General features: G+C 38.0%; 1 long non-coding RNA gene across 1 annotated transcript in view; it reads right to left on the bottom strand.

Annotated features, from left to right (window-relative positions):
• The window catches only part of LOC111567962 (uncharacterized), an 81,995-nt gene that overhangs the window by 40,544 nt on the left and 17,325 nt on the right, over window positions 1–24,126 (bottom strand). The window contains exons 3-5 of the long non-coding RNA XR_008599399.1: window positions 7,157–7,288; window positions 5,311–5,451; window positions 4,482–4,556 (exon numbers count right to left, since the gene is read on the bottom strand). This is a non-coding gene — a long non-coding RNA (uncharacterized LOC111567962). The remainder of the gene's footprint in view (window positions 1–4,481; window positions 4,557–5,310; window positions 5,452–7,156; window positions 7,289–24,126) is intronic.

The raw sequence follows: 24,126 nt of genomic DNA on the forward strand, positions 1-24,126 counted from the left end.
AGATTAAGAAAATAGAGAAGAACTGCAGAAGACAAACAGTCGATCTCACATTAACAGAGGAGAACATCCTGATTTAATCACTGCTTTACCTATTTAACATATTCAGTTATGATCACCCTTATTCATAAAGAAACCTAGTTATGAACGACAGGTTCTCTGATATCACATGCTGTTAAAACACTAATGGATATCAGTCATCTGCCTTTCTTAATTACTAATAACTGATATCAACCCTGAAAAACCCATATCGGTCGATCCCTGCTACAGACAGAGGGAGGTGCATCAGAAATGAAGGATCACATTTAATTCATCAATAATCGGTCAATAATTTACCAATGCCAGACATTGGTTACGATAATCGGTCTGTCGTTTCTCAAAACGGTAAAAGCAACACAAAGAAAGCTGAGAAAGCTGTTCTACTTGACGAGTTGTGGATTTGTCACAGGGACTTCCTTTCCCAGGCTGCACTGCCGACCCCAGCCTCCCTGTACCTCTATTTGCCGTGACCTTGACGACAGCTCACCTAAATCTGGCTTAAATTACCCCGTATGACTGACTGAGAGCCACACAGTCCCCCATTCTTCCTCCACTCCACACAAACCCCCAATTCCACAAAAAAATGAAGAGAAAGCAGCTCCAGCTCAGCCTCCTCTCCATATCTGCATCTTCTATAAACCACCTGTCCTTGCTTCAGCCTGAAGGACTGCTTCCTATACGGATTAACGGACTCATTTTATTCACGGGAATCGGCCCGGAGCAGGTGCTGCACTGATCCACTAATCTCTACGTCAGATGGATTACCTGACTCTTAATCAATGATACGATTGACACGTCCACATCAGAAGTACAGTGACAATAAGCAGTGCAGACATCTGCTTTAACCTGATAAAGGAGTCTCACTGCAAAGCACATTTAAGTGCAGCTTTCTTCTGGATAAAACGTCAATCTGCTCCTCTCTGAGTGGAATTCTGCTGATTTTGTTCATCGCAAAACTTTCAACTGGCTCATAAAAGCTTCTCATTAAGACCACATTAGAACTCCATCCATCATTCATGTATGAACGGCATAATATCCCCTCATTTTTGGCAGATTCCTTTTTTTGGATCCTTTATCGCGGCTTTCTCTGTGCTTACGCCTCCCTGCTGCTGTAATGAGAGGAACCTGTGGAGTCTTTCAAGCTGCAGATACTTTTCTGACTACACTGAGAATGATTAATGAGCGTTATGAAGGGAGAGCAGGAAAGCCTCCAGAAATGTCCACTTTTTGTCCACGTTTCAAGAAGCTGACAGGAATGAAGAGGTCCAAGAACGGCGCTCTGAGGGACTCCACGTCTTCCTGTTTGACGGTAAACAGGTGGTTCCTTCACACAGGTTGACGTCTTCCTACACTAACGTAAGATATCAGACATTAGGCTCTCTGGGTTAACAGCAGTGAGCTCTACGCTGCTTCTACACCCCTCTGCGACTCTATTAACTCCATCATCCCTCATCGGCTAATTACTTCATGCTCACAGTATCGATCCAAGCTGCTACTTCTGGCATTTATGTTGTAGAAGATCACCTGCTGATGATGTGTCAGATCAGAAAGTACCTTTAGATCTTAAAGAGCCCTTACTACGCAGATCTACAAGTTTAGAAGAATATTTTTGGGGTCTTCTGGAGTATGTTTACATGCTTTAATGCTCAAAAACACATTTTTGTAACATTGTAAATTGCTGTAGAAACACTTCTTTTTAGTTCCCGTCTCTTCAAGGTTCCCCTCCAAAGTCTGTTTTGTTCTGATAAAAGAGTCAGTGTTGGTTTTAAACTATAATCCTAAATCTGACTATATACAGAGAGACATACCGATCTAACAGAGAATATATAAGATTAACTTTACTGATCTCTCATTGGACGAATTTACATTATATATGACATTTATCTAAACTACTGTTTAAATGTTTGGGTTCATTGAAAAAAAATGCTTTTCTTTCAAAAGTAAGAACTTTTGAACAGTAGTGTAAATATATATGGATTTTACATTCTGCAGCTTGACTGAAGTCGAAAAACACCATGTGTGGATGATACTTTACTTTATTTTAGTTCTACTTTTTAGTGATTTAATTATAAGATAGACAGATGGAGGGATAGATACTTTATTCATCCCCTTGGGGAAATTCAAGGTATCAAATAGCTCCCATGTTCCAATTAAGAAAAATGAGGTGCAGAGGAACGTGCAATTAACATGCATATTGTGCCATTGTGCCAATAAGGTGCAAAAATTGCTGATATTCACAATAAAGCTAGCAATTTAAAATAAGAAACTAATCACAGAAATGACTTGACATATCAATCTAATATCCAAAGTTTATGATTAAAAAGAAAACCAGTCAGGGATTTGGAGCAGAGGGCATCTGATGATCTGAGATCCAATGATGCTCCAGTGATCAATAGATATAATCCACTTGTTCCTGATCTGTTTTAACACCATAGGAGACTTTAATGTTCGTCATGTAAACTCCTCAGTTTGCAGCACAGGTTGGAATTGCTGAAATCACTGTGACGCGTTTGTCTAAAAAGTGCTGCTCATCCCTTTTTAACTTTAGTCTGTGAGGTGAAAATTGTTGTGTTTTGAAATTTTCCATGAACGCAGTCGTAGCAGCTCAACCTGCCAGTATCAGGAAAGTCTCCCTGAACGCGAGCATTAATGCATCTGAACCAGCTTTGGTAAAACCCAGCTCCTTATCCAAGCTCTATCTTTGTTTTAAACTCTTATTCCTTTTCTCTAGTGTTGCTGTGCAGCACACACTTATGTAAAGCTATCTTTGTGAGGACATGATACTTTCCTTTAACCCTTTAGCCACTGCAAAATGCCTTACTCTGACCTAAACCTGATTCTAACAGCCTGTTGAAAGGGTGTGAAAACAGTGAAAGGTCACGTCCAGCTCATACCTGCTGGGCTCAGGTTACAGAGGGGGAAAAGGCCCCTCAGGAAGGCTGGATGGGAGGTGGTGCTGCCTTCCAAACCTTCTCACTCCACCTTATAGGCTGTAATGAGCTGCAGCAACAGTTCATAAAAACGTGGAGCACATGGGAATGGGCCTTCCAATCTGTTCCCATTCCATCTTTGGGAGATTTGGTGTGGTTGTCGATGTTTGTAGCCCGTCTGTAGCAACAAACACACTTAAATCTGCTTAATCTCTGCACCTTTTTGTTTCTTTTATCCTTAAAATCGTCATCCAGAAAGTCACATCTCCTTCCTAATCTGGAAAATGTCTCCGTGTCATGAACAAATCACTCTGGTTGCTGTTTCACCATCTACAAGCTGTATTTACTGTCAACACACGAATTCATCAGAGCAGATTCAACTCCTAGTTCTGGCAAAAAGAACGAGATGCTACCAAAAAAACAACCACCAAGACACAAAAAAAACCACAAAGAGATGCAAAATGAAAACAAATAGAAATACACCAATAAAATGGATGCAAAATAATGACAAAGACACACAAAACAAAATGACCAGAAATAGACACAAAAGATAAATAAAGAGACTGGAAAGGATCACAAAGATACACACCAACAGAGTGAAAACAAACACAAAAAGCAAAAAATAAAATCACCACAAACACATACACAACAACCACAAAGACACACAAAACAACCACAAAGACATACAAAACAATCACAAAACAACCAAAGAGACACAAAACAAACAAACAAAAAGACAGAGAAGCACTAAAACAGATGCAGAATGATGGCAAAGACACACAACACAACAACACAAAAATAACCACAAAGGGGTAAAAAATGACCACAAAGTCACAAAACAATCACAAAGAGACATGAAACCACCAAAACACATGCAATATAATGACAAAGACACACAAAACAACTACAAAAAGACACAAAACTACGACAAGGAGACACAAAATGACCCCAAAATAACAAACCCCAAACCTTTGAATGGTAATAATATTAATAATAATAATAATAATAATAATAATAATAATAATAATAATAATATTAACTGTAGTCTACTGTAGATGAATGTGTGAATATTTCCCACTAAGAATACAGTATTTGGTGGACATTTGACCAACTTTTAAAGCCTCTAACATCAGTAATGTTTGAACGGAAGCCAAGGTTTCAGGTTTTTATCAATTTGAGCCAAAATGTGTCACTACAATGTCTTCTCAGATCAGACATGTTTTTGAGGATGACAAAATTTGTAGGTATGAAAACATGTGAAATTCTCAAAATAACTTGATTTTGTGTCCAAAATAACAAATAACTGTGAACGATGGAGAAACGCTGCTATTTAAACTGCCCCTGACTGCCCTGTCCATCCAGACCACATGTTAAGCTGCAGTCAGTTTCTGTTCAAACGACTCATTTTACAACCTGATTAAAAACAGAATCTGTGCTCTGATTCAGAGACGTTCCCATGTCAAATGTTCACTCAGAGGAAAGATAGAAGAAACAGAAAGTCCTGATGTCACTTACTCAACTTTGTCAGCTGCCATGTGGTCAACAGAGAGAGTCTTCTTCCTGAAGGAGGCGGGGCCAGCAGCAGGTCAGCTGTATTTAAAGGTGAACCAGGAGTTATACAATTAACCGTCTTTGTTCATATTTTGAGCTGAAATAGTGACATAAACTTCAACGCTGTAAAATAGTCCACTGCTGCAAAACTACATTAGTTTTATTTTTTAAATCCCTTTTATATATATATATATATATATATATATATATATATATATATATATATATATATATACACACACACACACACACACACACACACACACACACACACACACATACATATATACATATATGTGTGTGTTCATTTTATTTCAATTTTTGAGTCTCACAGGTTAGGATGCGCAGTGTAGACCTCTAAAAGGCTTGTGAATAAAGGTGGTAAATGTACGTCAGGCTGCCTCAGGGATAAAACGTCTAACAGAATAATCAATCACAGCTTGAGGATATAAAAATAAACACGTGTGTCTGTAATTTAGCCCGCAGAGTAAATCAGAGATAAACAAGATGAGAGGACTTGGACATCTGTGAGCAGAACACCAGGCGTGTTTGAAATAGGACAGGATGTTTGCAGGACTCAGCCATGAATCAGGAGGAACACACGGTTTCATAATCAGAAGCATCCAGAGCACAGGGAAAACACAACGCTACCCTCTGGAGGGTAGATCCAGCCTGGGTCACCGAAACATCTCAGCTCACCGACGCCATGATGTTTGCATGTGGAGAGGACGGGGTTGGTGTATGATGGAGTGAGTGAAATGTTGGAAGCTGTTCCTGTGACACCTGATGATACCTGCTGGCCCGGCAGTAATCTGCTGTCTGCACCGACGGTTCTTCTCGCATGGCTACGACGGCACTGCCAGGCAGGACAGAGGAAGGAAGGAGGAGATGTGAGCAGCCCCCCGTCAGGCCCTTCGCTGCTCGGGTTTAATACCTGTTGAGTGGACAGAGATTTAGTGAGCCTGAGCGCCACAATCCCAGCTTAATGTTGTACAGGTGCATTGCTCCGACAGGTTAAAGTCACCTGGGGCAGCTGGCAACGCTAACTGGAAGAGCCGGAGTCTGCTGGGGAATCGGTTTGATACTGAGGCAAAGGAAAGGAAAGGAAAAGAGGCTTTTTCTTCTGAAAGGCACAAAGAATCTTACAACATCCAGATATATAGACACGTGAACACATCTCACACGGCTGCATTTCAGTGTTTCAGTTTATGATACAATCTGACAGATATTTAACGTATCCACGGAGCAAACAAAAAATAGATCTGAGGATGTTTCTGCATTTATTTTACCTTAGTCCAGGTTCCACATTCAGCTCAATTCTATCTCCAGTGGACCAGACCAATAAAATCACAGCATAATATCCTATAAATAACCACAACTCCTAATTTTTCCTTTGTTTTAGTGCAAAAATGTACATTCTGAAAGTGTTCACATTTAAGAAATTATCTTTTTACTAAACATCATGAACAACCTGACATTTCTGAAGAAAATTAAGTTAAATTTCATCAACATTCAGCCTCAGTTTATCATTTCCACATTACAACTTCCAGATCACAGAGTGTCTACAAAGGAACACAACATTTAGTTACAGCTATCTGGAACTGAATGATATGGGATTTCACTTTTAGAAAGATAAAAAAACAACAAAAACAAGACAAAATCTTTTAAAAATTAGACACAAAACGACAATCGCGAGGAACAAAATGACAAAAAAGACAAAATTAGACAAAAAACTTACAAAGCGACAAAAAAACGGACAAACAAGACAAAAAAATGACAAAAATGTGCAGAAACAATGAATAAAGCAAAACACAAAATGACAAAAATGAGAAAAAAACACGTGAGACCAAAAGGAAACACAAAAAACGACAAAAATATCAGACAAAACGACAAAAACGTGAGACAAACGACAAAAGTCAGACAAAAAAGACAAAAAACAACAAAAGCAAGACAAAATATAACAACAATGAGACAAAAAACGACAAAAGCAAGAAACAAAACGACAGAGACAAAAAAATTAGACAAAAACTTACAGTGACACAAAAATGGACAAACAAGAAAAAAAATGATCAAAGTGTGACACAAAATGACAACAATATGAGCCAAACCACAAAAGTCAGACAAAAAACAAGGCAAAATTTTACAAAAATGATACACAAAATGTCAAAAGAACAATGAACAATCTAGTATTTTATGATCAAAACAACTTGACATGGTCTAGAAATGATTTTAAATTTATAGTTTTAATAATTTACAATCTGCAGTTAATGTCTTCTCTGGAATTTTTACACTTTGAGGGCCGGACTGGACCCTCTGGAGGACCACTTTTGGCCCACAGGCCACATGCTGGACACCCCTGTGCTGCAGTTTTAATGAAGCCTAATTCATTTCTGAGCTATAATTCACCACAAAAATACATTATGTGCTCCAAATATTTCGTATTTTCTGACTGCAGAACGTAATAAAGGATTATCTTATATTCCTGTATGTATGAACAGAGAAGCTCTTCCTTCGACTCTCCTCTCTCTACACTGGTAAATATTTCAAGGACCAAACTCCAAATTAGCTGCCATAGGCCTTATGTTTCATGAAAATAACTCTATAATTTCCAACTCTCCACGGCCTTCTCTGGGCTTTACCTGTGCTCTGGACAGCCGTGGAAAAGTCTGGTTTCCTCTGCAGATGTGTGTTAGCGAATGGAAACAGGACTGCAACTGTTGACATCATTAAAGCAAACCAGTGGAGGAGAAAAACTCCGTCAGCAGCTACACCTGTTAAGAGACGACAAAACCGGTCAGTATGTGATTGCAGGACTTTGTGTATCATAGTTGACATTTTAGCTGTTTTCAGGCCTAAAATCAACATGACCACCTATAACCAAACACCACATGGTATTTTAGAGAAAGATTCTTCTAAATATTAGATATAGAATTTATTTCTACAGATACTGTAGTAAACCTGTTGACTACTTTCTATTAAATATGTCTGAAAGCCTTGGAGTCTGGCCAGTCTTTTCTTCAGGAGGAAATGACATCATGTGGAGCAGGTCATGTGATCTAGAATTAACACACTTCACGTGTTTTTGGAACGGGGAACTTAGTGGAAAGGAATTTCTCAAACACAGATACAATTTGTTGTTGTGTGTTATAAAATAACACAAATGATCACAGAAAAAGACAAAATGACTCAATGAGACACAAAATTATCTTAAAAAGAGACAAAATGACAAGAGACACACAAAATAGCTACAAAAAATTTCAAAATGACCACAAACCACCTAAAATTACCACAAACAGGCTGAAAACGGCTACAGAGGGGCACAAAATAACCACAAAAAGACCTAAAATGACCACAAAACAGTCCGAAAATAACCACAAAAGAAACAAGATGAGCACAAAGACATACAAAACAACTACAAAAAGACACAAAATGATTCAGTGAGACAGCTAATTATCATATAAAGACACAAAATGATGAGACACACAAAATAACTCCAGAAAGTTGCAAAATGACTACAAAAAACACCTAAAATGATCACAAACAGACTGAAAACTGCCACAAAAAAATGCACAAAATGACCACAAAACAGACTGAAAATGACCAAAAAAGAAACAAAATGAGCACAAAGACACAAAAACAACCACAAAAGGACACAACACGACCACAAAAACACACAAAATGACAAAAAAATGACACAAAATGACCACAGAAAAACACAAAGTGACTCAGTGAGACATAATTATCATGTAAAGACACAAAATGATGAGAGACACAAACTAACTACAGAAAGTTGCAAAATGACGACAAAAAAAACTAAAATTGCCAGAAACAGCCTGAAAACAGCCACAAAAATGCACAAAATGACTACAAAAAGGACCTAAAATGACCAAAAAAAGAAACAAAATGAGCAGGTCATGTGATCTTGAATTAACATTTCCTGTGTTAGGGTTAGGAAAAATAGACCAAAACACAAAATGCACAGTAAAGTGTAAAATATACTATGAATAAAAAATGTGCCAAATTGGAAAATGCACCATAAAGTATCAAAAACTTTGATGCATTCTAAAGTATTTTGATATTTTATGACAATAAAGTATCATAAATATTTTTGACATATTTATGATATCAAATATCATAAATATGTCAAAAATATTTCTTTATTTGATTAATTTCAAATGTACCACAGCATCATGGAAGCAAAAAGGAAATAAATCCACAATAAAAGAACAAAACAACCAAAAACAATCAAACCAAATCCAACTGGAAGGAACAGAAACCCGCAGATGTCCACAATAATCCGTCAGATTTTCATGTAAACCTGGAAATAATCACAAAGTTTGAGGCTTTAGAAACATTTAAAAAAAACTTCTGGTAAAATGTAGGAAACAGGCATCAGAAGTCAGATTGTTATTCTGAGCAAAAAGGAGCTTCTTCAGCATCAAATCAGGACCAGACTGAAGGCATCTCAGAGGGCAGCGAGGCGCCCTGGAACACTTTAAGGAAACTGGATTTGTTGCATCCGGAGCACGATCAGGCCGAGCTGCAGCATCACAACATCAATACATCAGCTCTGTTCTCCAACAGACGGAGAAGAAACTCAGTTACGGATACGGAATTTACCACATGAAGGATGCAAGGCTTCAATCAGCAGAAATCCTGTCTGTCTCTGAGGACGAGCAGCGTCTCTGAACCGAGAGGAGGGAAACTAACAGTCTGGGAGGTTTCAGCAGCGTTTCACCACAGAGGACAGACTAAAGTCAGATTTACCGATGGATCAACGACCAACAGGACAGAGAATGAAAACACAGATTAAAAAATCCAAATCTGACAGCAAAAACACCAGAAAAACCTGTTGAAGAACACAATTCAATACATTAAAGTCCCAAAACTGTAACAAAAGTCACAATGACGGCAAATACCGGTGAAATAACAATATTTTCTGCTGATTTAAAAACTGTAAAATGGAGTAATTTTACAGTCAAATGTTGTAAAAATTACTTAATAGAGACATTTTAATTCTTGTTTTTTTTCTATGATTTTATGATTTGTAAAATAACAGAATTTTTTTTCAAATTGTGTACCATTCTTTCAATTCTTATTTCACATTAAAAAATTAAATATTAGCAAATAATTTTTTGAATTTTTTTTGCTGATTAAAATACAGTAAAAAAAAGTGTAATTTTATGGTTAAATATTGTAAAAATTTGCCATTTTTAAAGCAGACTGTATTTACAGTTTTGATCAGTTTTTGTGGTTAAAATATAAATTAATAGATTTTTCTGTGATTTTACTAGAAGTAATTTAACAAAACAGGGAAAATCAGTAAAATTTCAGTTAAAAAAATGATGTACGAATTTTCAATTTTAATATATGTAAAATAATATTATTTGCTGATTTAAATACATGAAATTGTGTAATTTTATAGTGAAACGTTGTAATGTAGATTCATCCATGAAATTGTCAGGGTGATTTTAACATTTGCAATGAAGAAAATTGTACTAAATTAAAAATTAAATGCATAAAGGTCTCATATCTATCTGTGCTCTGAATATGGCAATCACCACTTTTTTATTTTCTAATTCTTGCTGTCTAATTTGTTTTTTAATGCATGTCTAAGTCCTGAGCATGAATTATAACTCAACTTGAGGGGGAACAAAAATATTAATGTTTGAGTAATGAGTAATTAATGAGGAGCTAATAGTTTTGTGCAGCTCAGAGGCAGATTCAGACTTAATCAGGAGTGATTCATGAAAGAAATGCAAATGTACATACATCTATGAACTATTAATCACCCGATGATTCGTTAAAATATCATCTCCAGATCAGTTTCTGCTTTATAATCCTCCACGTATAGTTATTTAGGAACACTTTGAGTTTAATCACTTCTCACTGAACTACTCAGTTTTGGGAGAGTTAAATTCATTTTACTACAGACTAAAGAACACACATCCTTGAATATAATGTGAAATATCTTCTAAACACCTTGGATTGTGTTAGTGTTGTCTTACAGTATACTATCATTGTGTGTACCGCTGAGGATAAACTGCTGCCTAAAGCTGAGTGAACCCAGGAGACACTCTGCTGCAGATGTTTTGTCAGAAAAAACACTTTCCTTCACTTGTTATTTTGCACAACATCAAGTTAAAGTGAAAAAACAGTAAACAAGATGGAATAAAACTATGTAAATCTACAGTCGGAGAGAAAGAACATTGTGGCTTCGTGGCTAATCCTCTTAAAATAAAAATGGCACCACAAAATGCACTTTTTACCTTCTCCGCTTTCTCACAGCATGTGAAACAAGTGAAATATAAATAAATAAAGTAAATCTCCAATGTTGAGCAGAGCTGGGAAGCTAGCTGGCATACCAAGAAGATTATTAGACATAAATAATCAACCAACAACATATTCTGCATGTTGGACACTGGCTGGTGTCTCCTCAGATAATCTACTTTGAATAATGCACAGTTGAAAAAGGTGATTTCTTTGTGTAATCTATTGATTATAGGAATGTAGCTGTGTTCTGATCTATTTAAATTGTGATATTGTATAATTTAATTTGTTAATACTGCTATTTGTATGATCCCTCTACATGAGCATGGTTGGATAAATAGAGGCCTTAAGGATGAAAAAATAAACTGTCAGTATATGCTGACAATAAAGCTGCAATGAAATTTTAACCATTGCTAAACATCAACACAACAACAAAAACGACAAAAACGAGACATAAAACAACAAAAACGAGACACACAACAAAAACAAGACACAAAATGAAAAAAATGAAATGCAAATTGACAAAAACCAAATGCAAAATGACAAATAGAGGCACAAACTGACAAAAACGAGACACAAAATGGCAAAAGCTAGACATGAGATGACAAAAACTAGACACAAAATGACAAAAACGAGACACAAAAAGACAAAAATGAGACACAGAACAACAAAAACGAGACACAAAACAACAAAAACGAGACGCAAAACGACAAAAACGAGATGCAAAACGACAAAAACGAGATGCAAAACGACAAAAGCGAGACACAAAACGACAAAAACTAAATGCAAAACAACAAAAACAAGATGCAAAATGACAAAAACGAGATGCAAAACGACAAAAGCGAGACACAAAATGGAGGTGAGCTAACTAAACATGGCACGTTCACTGACATTAGGTGTTGGGATGCTAACAGTTTTCCTGTATAGTATTGTAGTATGGATTATGGAACAGCCTGAGCTTTTCTGGAAGCATTACGGAGCGGTCACATCTCCAGACATGAGACACGTTTCAATCTTCTCATCTAAGGCTCTGCAAGGCACTGAGTTTCTCATAATGTTGAATTATTCCTATGAGGGAACATCAGCAATCCAGGAGAGATGGTCTTTATTCATGATTTACTGAGACTTCTTTGTTGTCTGCTAATGAAACTGTGGGGCGTTGATAATAAGACCAAAACACGACTGTCATTCCCATTTCTCTTCCATGATTAATATTAAAGGCATTCCCAGATGTGAAATATTGGACCGAGGTGTTTTTCTGCTAAAAGAGAACTAGTAGAACACAGAAAATTGAATAATTCAATGGTGAATTCACACAGAGATAAAGGCTTTCTGGATGAATAGCACAGTCAATGAACTGAATTTCTCAATTCAGGGGGATTTATAATCATTCTGCGCTTTTAATTAATGACCTGATAATGTTCCAGCAGCCATTATTCACACTCTGCGCCGAAGCAAATGACATGCAAGGAATTTATTTAAAGCTTCAACAATGGCTTCTGAGAAATAAAAACAAACGTGTGAATCATTGGGTTTAGTTTAAGATATTCTAGAGCAGGGGTGTCAAACTCATCTTAGTTCAGGTTCTACATTCAGTCCAGTCTGATCTCCAGTGGACTGGACCAGTAAAACCACAGCAGAAGAACCTAGAAATAACCACAACTCCTGATGGTTCCTTTGCTTTAGTTAAAAAAAAAAAAGTTCACATTTAAGGGATTATCTTTCTACAAAACTTTATGAACAACCTAAAATTTATGAAGAAAAATAAGTTCAATTTCATCAACATTCAGCCTCAGTTTATCATTTCCACATTACAACTTCCAGATCACAGAGTGTCGACAAAGGAACACAACATTTAGTCACAGCTATCTGGAACTGAACCATAGAGGATTTACTTTATGGTCAATACAACAAAAGTCAAACAAGAAAAGACACAAAAACAACAAAAACAAGACAAAATATTAACAAAATTAGATGCAATATGATGAAAATCAGACACAAAACGACAAAAAATGAGACAAAAAACGAGACAAAAAATGAGACAAAAGCGAGAAACAAAACGACAACAAAAAGTAGACAAACGCTACACAAAACAACAAATAAAGCGAAACACAAAATGACAAAACTAAGACAAAAAACACAAGCGAGACAAAAAGGAAACACAAAACGACAAAGAACATGAGACCGACAAAAATCTGACAAAAAAAACCCCAACAAAAACAAGACAAAAAAATTACAAAAATCAGATGCAATATGACAAAAACAACCAAAAATGAGACAACCAATACAAAAGAAAAAAAGGGACAAAAAGTTAGACAAAAATGTTACAAAGTGATAAAAATGAAACAAAAAATGACAAAAAACAGCAAAAAAAACAAAACAAAATATTACAAAAATGAGACACAAAACGACAAAAGAACAATGAACAATCTAGTATTTCACTTTCTGATCAAAACAACTTGTCATGGTCTAGAAATGATTTTAAATTTATAGTTTTACTAATTTACAATCTGCAGTTAACGTCATCTCTGGAATTTTTACAATTTGAGGACAGGATTGGACCCTCTGGAGGACCACTTTTGGCCCACGGGCCTCATGTTGGACACCCCTGGTCCAGCTGGTCGGGTTGTTAATTCTCAGAGCCTGCTGAGGTTCACTGGAGAGGCTGTGTGTTTTCTAGCGGACATGATGTGTAACAGGTGTGAGGCAGATGTCCCTGCAGACTCCCCCGTCTCCATCCCATAATGCCTCTAAAAAAACCTGGTGTGAGTCTGTATGTTCATGGAAGTGTGTGAGCAGCAGCCAAGAGTCCCCGCCTCTCCGTCCGGCATCAGCCCGGCTCTCCGCGGGTCCCCGGGCATCCAGGACACATGTGGATTCCACCATGTGTCCATTTAACAATGAATTATTACGCCTCAGTGTCTTCTCTGGCCAGCAGCCATCAGAACCTTTACGCCGATCATTATACGTCTGGGTGAAATTTAAATGATATTTCTGCCAGTTTTCAGAGCGTGAATCACTGCGAGGGAGAAATGATGAAATTAGAGGAACGCTGTTACGTCTCACTCCTACGATGCGCTTCACTTTCATGATGGCTTATTAAAGTTCTTCGCCTGTCACACAGAAAATGTGAGATTTAGTTTATTATCTATATTTCTCTCAGATGCTCGTATAATTGTGTATTGTGTGATTGTGAAATTACCTAACAAGTTTAAATAGTAAGACCCTAGAATATTGTTTATTATGTGAATTTCCCAAAGTAAAGATTATGGTTAAACCCTACAAAATTATATTAAATACTACTTTACCAGGCTACATTAAACAGTAAAGTTAAGACTCCACAATATTACTAACTATGGAGATTTACCTGGCCAATGAAAAGGTACATTTACATGAACCCTACAATATTGTTTGTCAATTTACCCAAGTTATTGAAAAATATGGTTAAACCCATTTTGATGTCGTCCATTTATTGAGTTTTATGTAAAACCATGTCAATTTTGGCTTTTTTCTTCTGCTTTTTGTTTTTCTAATGCACATCAAGGGAATAAACGCGTGTATACCAACAACATTTCTGCTAGAAAAGGCGGATTTTCTGGAAAAACTTCCAGGGGTGCCGATACTTTCGTCCATGTATGTGTGTTGAAAGTTCATTGTAGATTGTGTTTTACTATGAAGCTTCATTTTAGTTTTATCCACATTAGACACAGCGACAGATTTAAGACACTCAAACATTATCTGAGGCTGATTCTCCCTCTGATGTATATTCCTCTGCTGCAGTTCACATTTAAAACGTTTCTTTGCATCACGTAAACCAGATGCTGCCGTTTTTTGCTGGTACCAGCAGCTATTTTTAAGGAAGTGTTAATATTCTATTCAATTTGGCAGATTTTCCCATTGGTTGATGCAGGTGGGCATCCGAAGGGGGTTTACATGTGTGTCAGGGCTTTAGTTGATGAGTACATATCTGCTAAAATGACATTTCTATTAACCTCAGCTGCACTCTGTCTCAGTAAATCCGTTTTCCTCATGTTGACTTCGTCCATGACGCTCTCTAACCAGTAATCGTTCTGTTTTCTGTCAGTTTGAACCCACAAGACACCAATTAGACCTGATCTGTCACGCAGAAAACACAGCAAAGCAGAAGAAGTGAGGAGCCGATATTTTAGCTTTACAGTCCATGTGTACGTGGAGAAAGTTACACTCGAGACATAAAATCTCAACTCACGGACATGAAACTCATATTTTTGAATTCAATCAGGAACTTTAACGGCACTATAAAGCTGTGATTGTTTGAAAACTCCACTCAGTGCATTTTAATTGCTCCAATTTGCCAAATATAAAGAAATAAACACTTACTGAAGTCCCTGCAAACAACACACCTTCTGTTTAATCCCTGTGTATTATGGGAACTGTAGTTTTTAATTGGAGTGGCCTTTCAGGGACACAGGAGTCTCCAGGGACATTAAAGATTTCTTGGAGGAGTTGCTGCCTTCGTTTCTTTTCCTGCGTGTTCAGCCATTTTAAATTCAGAATGAGAGCAACACATCATTGCACTTCTAATAAAAGCAACTATATCAAACATGTGAGGAAACTGAATATGCAAAACAGACATTAGAATGTTTTAATGATCCCGGATCATTAAAAAAACATTCCAGGCAACCACATAAAAACACAGAGAAGGGCATTAGCATTGTTTTAATGGCTGCGCTTTAATATAATCCTTTCTACTCTGACATTATTATCATTTCCAACACAGAAGTGATGATTTTAAATCCATTATTTTAATTCTGTTTGAGAATAAGCATGACAGGCTTGGTTTTTTTTTTTTTTGCATTTAAAGCAAAGAAAACAACTTTACATACATAATGTTTCAATGCTTCAACCCAATTACATGAAAATATAAAAAATATTTGATCTACAGCTCAGTTTTTCCTTCATTTTAATTTTTTAAAGCAGCTTCCTACATGCTTAATTTCATTTGTGATTTCTTTTGTCTGCTTTGCCGGGAGTATATTGGGTTTTTCTTACCTCAGGGGCACCCTGACGTCTGACAAAACTTTGACTGACAGCTTAACTGAATAATTATATCCCAAATAGAAACCAACTGACAGATTAGTAAAGGGGGTTACTTGTCCATGGCAACACAATACTCCCCCAGCTAATCCCAAAATGGGATGTCATGAAGAGAAAATGAATCCGAGAAACTTCCTGCTGAACGAAAACTGACTGTCAAAGAGCAGTCTGTGATTTAGAGGTGACCCTGCGACACCATGCACCCCGCCAACACACCGAATATCACCTCTGGAGTGCTGTTTAAATCAAATATTGTTTTACAGAAGGCTGCTCTTTAGATTCTTTTGTCGGTTTTACCCACAAAAGTGTCAAAAGAACATGTCAAACTGCATAAAAAAAAACCTGTTAGAGGCCTTTAACCAGAAAAACAACCAGAGACATGGAGGAGCTGAAGGGCAAATACGTCGTCCTCAATACAAATCTCAAATTAATTACATTCAGAAACAACAGACGAGACAACAACAGTCGAGACTAACAAGCGTACAGCATCCTGGGGTCTATAGGTGTTTGAGATGTGCATTCTAAGATGTTTTTATGTCTGTTCTCTAATACAAAAAGAAATATAAATCTTTTTTTTGTACCATCGGTGCAGAATATTCTCTGCTGGAGATCAGTAGTTTGTTTAAACGCTCAGAACATTCTCAAAGTGTTTCCATATGAGTCTCAAGTGAATCTGAAGCAAACTTTTGAAATCTCTCAATAAAAGTTAGGCAAATTAGGCTTTTTTTCCCGATTAAATGCTTTAGAGCAGAGGTACCAAACATGCGGCCCGCGGGCCAAAACCGGCCCTCCAGAGGGTCCAATCCAGCCCTCAGGACGACTTTGTAAAGTTTAAACTGGACGCAAGTTAAAGCCCTTAATACACAGTCCCTCCAGGAATTCATGAACACAAATTCAATCAATCTCCATGAATTCTGGACCGCCTTCCAATTCTGTCCAATCACTGCAACTTTTCCACCATTTTGTCCCGCCTTCCGTGAGTTCCACCAATCATAGCAGTCCTAAACGTAACGCACGTACATCACTGAATTCACTTCCTGTTTCTGGTCTGAAGATGCAGACATGTCCCATTCTAATGTCTCTCATTTACCAACAAAAATTACTGCTAAAGACGGTGAAAAACAATTCCTGATGTTCTTCACCAAAGCAGAGCTAAACTGTTTTACACCCGTGAAATATTGTGGTGGAAAACAAACGAAAACCATCGACTGACAAACACTTTTCTACCACCAAACATATCAGGAGAACGTCTGAAAGGAGCGGAAACAGAGCAGACAGATCACCGTGATGGAAGCTGTTGATCCAGATCTGTTGGAGCTCTGAAACAATGAAGGGAAGTTAGATTCATTAATGGACGTAACGAGCCGTGAGCGTGTGAACACGTGTGTGAATACCAGGATGTGAAATTAACTTTTTAAGCCACTGACAGATATGTCCAAATATGATTCATTCAGTAGTAAATGATCATTTAGTGGCTTAAATCTACCAACCACTTCCTGTTAAACCAGTATCTGGCTGCTGCTAGTTTCCCACCGTGGTGTACCAGCTGGTGGAAATGGGTTGGAGCGTTAAAGAATTAGTTTAGGAAGAAATATTGTCAACTAAAATGTTGAAACGTGTTCTAAAAACTGAAAAAAATGAAACTTTTTAGGAACTGTCACTGTCTCCTGCAATTTCATCGCAACAAAGACGCTTTAAATGTCGCAATTTTTTAGAAAAGCTGCCATGAATTCAGACATTTTAGGGAGAAACAATCTGGAAAAACGCCCTTAAATCCTGGAGGGACTGATTTCAGTTAAAATAATGACTTTAATATATTGTAAATTATCAACAGTGAGCAGTGAATCAGCTCTCTGACCTCCTGACAGCTAATTTTAAGATTATAATAATTAACCATGGAGTTAGAAGAACAACATAAAGCTCTTAGTACAGTTAAAGATCTGATTGTTTTTACTCCTTTGTCCTGTGAAGCTCTTTGTGCTGGATGTCATCTGAATCATGGATCGTACCGATCTGTGTGTGTTTTATTAAACTCCAACCTTCCTGTGAAGCTTTCAGATCTGCAGATAAGAGCAGAAATAACTCCACAGCAGCTCTTTAACATAAACTGCAGGCAGGTCTTCAGTTTAAATTCAAAGATGCAGCCGAGCAAAGACTAAATTAAACACTGCAACAAAAAAAAAAAGAAGAAGCCATTAGCAGATCAGAATGGACTTTTCTTCTCCACAACCAGTTCCTAAATATACACACCCGCTTGGATTCGGCCTTTATTGGCCATGACTAATACAGTGTTCCAGACACTGATGTGATCTGCAGCGCTGCAGCTGGGAAAGCATCAGTTCATTACAGGCCCACCGGGTGGACTGCATTTTGATGGATTTCCCCAGGACTCTCCACACGCTCTCTGCTGCACATCAGGTAATTGCTGTTAGTCTAAGTGCACGACCAGCAGCCCCCCGACTTAAAACCCTCCCGGCACATTGTCCTTCCTCCACTCTGTTAGTGAGGGGGGAAAAGAGGAATGAAGATGGAGATAAAGTGTGTTTGTGTGCTCGATGCATTTAAAAGCCAAACTGTCTTTGTGATAATGATGTATGAAACATAAAGCCTGCGGTCTCTGGGCTCCGACTGCATGCAGATGAACCAATATAAGGGCTGGTTTCACAGGTTACACTCGTTTCTCCACATCTGAGGCTTTGGTTTACTGTCTGTCTCTCATATTCAGATGATAGAGAATAAAGCTGAGGGGGAAAAAGAACAAAGGAGACGTTAAAGAAAGAAAAAAAGAGACAAAGAAACATGGAGAGACTCCAGGTTTCCAATTAGTGGGAGGTGAAATGGGATGTGGAATATGTTGGAGGGACTGTCCGGTGCTAAGTGTCGCTGAGCGGCTGGAGGAGGAGGAGGGCTGCTGGGTTTAGGGGAGATGAGACGAGGAGGGCTGCATTGGCTTCTCTTTTCCAGACAGCTCATCTCTGAGAGCTGCTGGAGGCTGGCAGAGAGAAAACGCTCAGCGGGAGGTCTGGCTTCAGAAAGCTGCTGCAGCACTTCCTCTCAATCTCTGACCTCACTGCCGAGTTCGTTCTGGGTTGCAGACACTCGCAGTAAAGAAAACATGCGACCTCATTAAAATCACCACTCTGACGATGTGGAGCGTTGTTCACATCGTCTCTGTGAGCAGCGGGAAAGAAAAGCAACAACATAAACCTGCATTATTTGGAAACTAGCGGAGCAACAGTGACCTATTTTCACCCTCATCTCCTATTAATCCTGTTTTTATACTTCTAATGTCTTCGGTCAGTTCTGATTTAACCCTCCTGTTGTCTTCCTTTGCAGGCACCAAAAAATATTGTTTCCTTGTCTGAAAAAAATACAAAAATTCAGAAAAAAAATTCCCCAAATTTCTGAAAATTTGCAAAACCTTCAGGAAGAAAATTCCAAGATTTCCTTGAAAGTTTCCCTTAAAAGTTTTATTTTAAAAAATCCCCCAAATTTGGCAAGAAAAATCTTGTAAATATTTTCAAAAAATGAGTAAAAATCTTCCAAAAAATCCTAAAAATATCTAAAGTGATTCCATATATATATCAGTAAAACTTCTAATATTTTCTTTAAGAACATTCACAGAAAAATCAACCAAAATCCAGCGACATTCACTGGATTTTGGTTGATTTTTATGTGAATGTTCTTAAGAAACATTTTTAACATTTCTTTTATTCCCATCAAAAAATGTTCAAAGATTTCTCAAAAATGTTGAAAATGTGGACATCAGAATATTCCCCCCCCACATTTTCAAACTTTAAACCGGGTCAATTTTGACCCACAGGACAACACAAGGGTTAAGGGGAACGTTTCTGGAAGGATCAGATTCCACTAAAAGCTGCATTGTTGGAGTTGTGCTTCTTTTGTGGTTTGGTTTAGCAGCTAAAGCTCTGAGGTTCAGTCTCCCCTCCAGAAATGTTTCATAGCAGCTGACTCATGGCGACGGAAACCTCGTGGTTGAACACAAAAACCACAGACCAACATCAGGAATTCACTGATGCTGTTATGAGACAGAGGCTGGTTGAAAACTACGTTGATAAGAAAGCTAACAAGTCATATTCCAATACAATTTACATGATTCTTAATATGCACGTATCTGATGGAGCCACATTCTGCATTTTGGTAATTAGAGTTCAAAGTGTTTCTGGGTCAATCTATAATTGAGGGACTTCGAAGTCCATGGGATATATCTGCATTGGTTTTTATTAAAAGTTAAAAAAAACTAATGTTTTTATGTTCATTATGATCATGTCTTTACAAATTCCATGATTATTCATTATGGAAACAATCACTTATTAATAAAAAATGACTGGATATCACTAAAATGTCAACTAAATAACCATCTGAATTTAATACCAACCACCTTCTAATGAGCTAAACAATAATAAAATGAGCTGATTCAGAAATAGCTTGGATTGTGTTCTTTTATTAAGTTGAGATAATCATGACAGATATTTCTTTTTTGCAATGTATCAAATTTTGTATGGAAAATAAGAAATGAAATCCCTTTCCATCCATCCATCCATCCATCCATCCATCCATCCATCCATCCATTTATCTGTCCATCCATCCATCCATTTATCCATCAGTCCATCCATCCATTTATCTGTCCGTCCATCCATCCATTTATCCATCTATCCGGCAATGATACAGAAATCTTTAACCAATCCGTGGATCCAGACTCAAAGCCTCATCACTACTAGAACCTAATCACTTGGTCCTTGAGTCACTTCTGACCTTCACTGGAAATTTCATCCAGATCTGTTAGCAACATGACTAAAAAACGGACTAACAGATGGAAAAATGTAATAATCGTCACATGACTTCGTTCTTTGGCGGAGTAATAAAGCAGCACCTACTTTTAGGGAGTGCTTCAGAAGCAGCACATCATTGGACAAAGAGACTACGGTACTTGGAGACAGCAACCAAGTCTGAATTATAGTTTTTGATCATTTTTTCTTGTCTCAGAACTTTTTAAACACCCGTCAGAGGCAAAGAACGATCTGCTAATCGTCATATTGACACCTTTCACTGCAGCTTCAGCGTCTATATCAGTAAAATATGTCACAGACATGTAAGAATGTAAATAGGGCTTTTCTTTATTACCATTTTAGTAATGACGTGTTATTAAAAGAGACAGAGGAGGCTCCATGTTCACCATATGGTCCTAGCAGGAACCCATGTTATATGCACTATAATTACATGATGACAGAACAGCCGGTGAAGGTCAGGGTTTCTCTGCTGTGCTCTTTATCTCTCTCTCTTTCTCAGATTGAGGGCAAACTAAACCACGTATAAATGAAATTCATAATAAAGTGAAATAAAAAATGTTGGTATTTATGGCTATTATTAAAGACAAACAGTGTGTGAGCTGCAGCAGTTCAGTAAACGGTGTGGCATAAATGTAAAAAGATGATGAAACTGTGGAATCATCATAATATTCATTATTAGGCCTTAAAACTAATTACAAAGCAGCTTTAAATTAACGTACATTTTTGAAAATTTTCTTATTTTCTTACATGTGTAAAAATCAACTGCACACACATAAAAGCCTCCATCTTCTAAAATTAGCATTATTTCTACTATATGAATGCCATAACAATTACTATTTCAATTTAAACATTTTCTTTGTAATTAGTGCCACAACGTAATTATTTTTAATGTATTTACCAATCAAGTTGTTATTTTAACGAAGGAAAAAATAGCTGTAATAAAATGTTTAATGATCTTTGCACAGTATTAGTTTCTGAGAAAAAAAAAGGGGGAAATGTAATTAAAATAATTTTATTCAGGTCCAGTTTAATTCTGATGATGAATGTGTGGAGAATGAGCCGGTGGGCCAATATTTACTGAGCACTAATAAGGACTAAATGAGGTGTGGGGACGGAATAATAGTTTAAAGGATTTTTTGATTCCTCCGAATTTGCCTGACTAGATAAGTAAATTAAGAAAATTAAGTGTATTCTTTCAAATGGACCCATTCTCTTCCACCCACTGATTCCTATCCCGCAGATAAACAGTTCGATGAATAAACATTGGAGCATTTTAGTGCTTAGAAACACACTCAGAGCAAGACGCCTAATTCGAGGAACATCCTTTGCAGGGATCGATTCCGTGAAGGAGCATAATGCGATGCTTGGTTGTTCAGCTCGTCTCCAGAAAGCAATTCCAGCACCGGCGGCAGCATTTGTTACTGGCTTGTCTTAAAAAGCTTCTCTGCAAGAAGTTATTGTGCTGCCACGCCGCAGTGGAGAGGCATTTAAAACAATGGAACGGCAGCTCAGGGGGCAATTAAACCCAGGTCAGGGTCGATTTATTAACCATTTGAATAACAGGGCAAACTCGGGTGGATATGTGTACGTCTGCATGCACATGCACGCAGGTTTTCATTTACATGGTGTTTTCCGAGGTCGTTGATTCTTACAGGAGAGCAGCTGAAGGTAAACACTGACTGCTGGAGGCATTTATGGCTAACGGATAGGTTTGTGTTGCCGATCTTAATGCAAAACACCCACATGCCCGTATGGAGCGGTAATTGTGTTTCCTGTCAACCCTGACTCGTCCAGAGATCCCCTCTGACAGACATTTCAGCAATGAGGGACAAAACCTGGTGTCTTTGATCTGTGCAGAATGCATGTTAGGGCCTCTCTCTCCACGCTGTGTGACGTCAACAATATTATAAGTTCCTAACTTGCAACGCTGTATGACACGAATGTAAAAATCTTTGGGCACGACGTAAAGTTTACTCTGTTTGCACGATGAAAACGTAGCAGAATCTCAGCCTACGATGGACGTGAGTCGATGTGAATGAAGAATAAAACGTCATCAATGTGCGCCGTCCATCCATGAAAAATAAACAACCCAAGCATAAACGGAGCTCCTACAATCACAGGGAAACTAGCCATTCATGAACCCTACAATCACAGGGAAACTAGCCAGACATGAACCCTACAATCACAGGGAAACTAGCCAGACATGAACCCTACAATCACAGGGAAACTAGCCAAACGTGAACCCTACAATGACAGGGAAACTAGCCAAACATGAACCCTGCAATCACAGGGAAACTAGCCAGACATGAACCCTACAATCACAGGGAAACTAGCCAGACATGAACCCTACAATCACAGGGAAACTAGCCAGACATGAACCCTACAATCACAGGGAAACTAGCCAAACGTGAACCCTAAAATCACAGGGAAACTAGCCAAACATGAACCCTGCAATCACAGGGAAACTAGCCAAACGTGAACCCTACAATCACAGGGAAACTAGCCAAACATGAACCCTGCAATCACAGGGAAACTAGCCAAACGTGAACCCTACAATCACAGGGAAACTAGCCAGACATGAACCCTACAATCACAGGGAAACTAGCCAAACGTGAACCCTACAATCACAGGGAAACTAGCCAAACGTGAACCCTACAATCACAGGGAAACTAGCCAAACGTGAACCCTACAATCACAGGGAAACTAGCCAGACATGAACCCTACAATCACAGGAAAACTAGCCAGACATGAACCCTACAATCACAGGGAAACTAGCCAAACATGAACGGAGCTCCTACAATCACAGGGAAACTAGCCAGACATGAACCCTACAATCACAGGGAAACTAGCCAGACATGAACCCTACAATCACAGGGAAACTAGCCAAACATGAACCCTACAATCACAGGGAAACTAGCCAAACATGAACCCTACATTCACAGGGAAACTAGCCAAACATGAACCCTACAATCACAGGGAAACTAGCAATTCATGAACGGAATTTTATGGCAGCTTGTCTTTTGTCGCCATGACAACGACTGTCCTTGAACCTGTCTCACAGTGCGACGTAGGACCACCGATTTAGAGCCAAGACCAACGATATCACCACCATTCTCTCACTGTTGGGATCTTTGGTCTGGGACGGCAGAAAATCTCACAGTGTGTGGAGACCTTTAGGGCCAAGTTAGAATGTCGTTTCTCAGATGTAGGAGTGAAGTTGTCCTGAAATCAGATGTGGAACAACAGCAGCTCCACTAGGTCAGGTGACATGTCGCCCCGGTGCAACATTATTTACAATATTATGTAGATATTTATGCTCATTTTAAGACAATCGCTACAGACAATGATTCTGTTACTTTGAGGTTTTCCACATGAAATTAGCCACAAATATTGACGTAATCATTGAAAACAGAGCTAGAATAAGAGCTTTATGTCCAATCAGTAGAGCTGAA

Source organism: Amphiprion ocellaris, chromosome 1 (assembly GCF_022539595.1).
Source record: "Amphiprion ocellaris isolate individual 3 ecotype Okinawa chromosome 1, ASM2253959v1, whole genome shotgun sequence".
NCBI lineage: Eukaryota > Metazoa > Chordata > Actinopteri > Pomacentridae > Amphiprion > Amphiprion ocellaris.